Source organism: Malurus melanocephalus, unplaced genomic scaffold (genome assembly GCF_030028575.1).
Source record: "Malurus melanocephalus ecotype Western Australia unplaced genomic scaffold, MMel_1.1 scaffold_1087, whole genome shotgun sequence".
NCBI classification, from domain to species: Eukaryota; Metazoa; Chordata; class Aves; order Passeriformes; family Maluridae; genus Malurus; species Malurus melanocephalus.
Window position 1 is genome coordinate 68,740 of NW_026624319.1, and position 2,068 is coordinate 70,807.

The following is a 2,068-nucleotide window of genomic DNA, read 5'->3' on the forward strand; positions in this document are numbered from 1 at the left end:
GCACGGTGACAGGAGCAGCTGGTGGCACTGGACACACTCAGAGCACAGCAGCGGCCACACAACACATACTGGAGCTCTGAAATCAAACAATACAAACCTTCTGATTGTACCATGAACAAACATTGTAGTCATGAACAAACCATCTGATTGTACCATGAACAAACCTTCTGATTGTAGTCATGAACAATCCATCTGATTGTATCATGAACAAACATCCGGTTTTACCATCAACAAACCTTCTGATTGTATCATGAACAAACCTTCTGATTGTGGTCATGACAAACTTTCTGAGCTCCAAGGCCTCAGAACAGCCCCTCTAAGCCCCTGCAAGCTTTCAGTGACAGAGAGTCCCCCCTGTCTCGTTTTCAGACCCAGCTGACTGCAGKGACAGGAGGCCAGGAGCTCCAGGAGAACCCGCCAGGATCCAGAACTGCTGCAGGAACCAAGGCCTGCCACTGGCGTGGATTTTGCTACTCACTGACGAGAAGGATTAGAAGGCATTAGTTCTGCTCTGCAATCAGGAAAGCTGCTCTGCAGCCAGGATTAGGGAACCAGAGCATCCTGCTGAAGCCAAGCTGGCACAGCTCTTGGGAAGCCTTCCTGAAGGCCATCTCCATGGATGGGGAGGGAGAAAATCATCTGATCTGATTAAAGATTTCAGCTGTGGCAACAAGTGAGTAATAACCACAACAGAGCACAGCACGTGAACAATTCTGCTCTGTGCAAAACCCTCCGTGAGTCTGTTAAGCATTTAAACACTATGTACTTTTCATTTACATTTAAATTAAACTGGAGTCATTCAGTTCTGAGGCAAACACCCATGAAAGTTGTTGAGAGAGTCTGCAGTACTTTCAAATGCAAGGTAATCCGAGCATCGTCTCACAAAGTACTGCGTGTTCCTGGAAATGGCAACCAACTGCGATTTCCTCAGAGCTCTAATTGGTGTGTCCTCGCCTCTATTATTTCATTTTGCTCGGTATGAGCATAACCAGATGTTGGGTTTTCAGAACAGAAAAAAGTGATGCTTTAGATGTGTGAAAGTGAAGGGCTRGAAAAATGATAAAACCAATTCCCCCAGGAAGTGATGAGAGATCAGATGAGCGAGACTAAAGAAAAGCTAAATGTACATGTGGAACTATTGTCATTGAGGCAGCCTACCAACCTCGGGAGCTGGAGCACACSTCAGTCAGAACTGACTTGAATTTACAATTCATTGCAAACTGAGAACTGAAGGGGGGTTAAAAACGGGATAAAAAAATCTCAGTTGTGTTCAAGGCAGCAAGGGCCATTTCCACATAAAATCAAGGTTTCAAATGGCTCCAGACTGAGAATGAAGTGTCACACAGGAGTGTTTGCAAACACAACCAAAACTGAGCCTGCTCACAGAAATCTGCTTGGGGCTGATGGAGTGAGGCAGGAATTGAACCCTTGAGAGGATCTGGTGTTGTCTGTAGCCTGCAGTGAGAGCAGCACAGAGCACTCCCAAAGAGTCACCTCATTCACCGCCAGCGAGGTCCCGGACACTCAGGATGCCATCAGCCAGGGCCAGGGACTTCTGGACATTTCCTATTTATGTTTTTAGTTCAGTGCAGCCATGTGCATTCACCCCATGGCTCCAGCAGCCCAAGAAACACAGAATCATCCACAGCAAGTTCATAACATCAATGTCTCTCTGCAATTGGGAGCAGGAGCAGCACCCCAGGCTGTGTGCCCTGCAGGGACATGCTGCTCTCTCACCCTGAACAAATCTCGTGCCTTGCAGGGACCAAGAGAAATCTGTGGGCACATTGAGCATCCAGTCCACGTTCTGCAGATATTCACCTTCAGGACTGCGGCTAAATCCAGGGTCAGAGCTRAATTCAGACAGCAGAGCAAGATGAAAAAAGGAAAATGTATATAATTGCCTGCTATTTTAATGAGCATCTCTGCTGTAAATCTAATCAAAAGAATTCCAAATACTGGGGAATAAGCATAGCAGAAAGCAGAATGATCAACCACAAATGGTGCCATATCCTACCTGCTGCTGACAGCAAAGAGCTGCTCTGATCCCTGGGCCTGCCTTCACCTT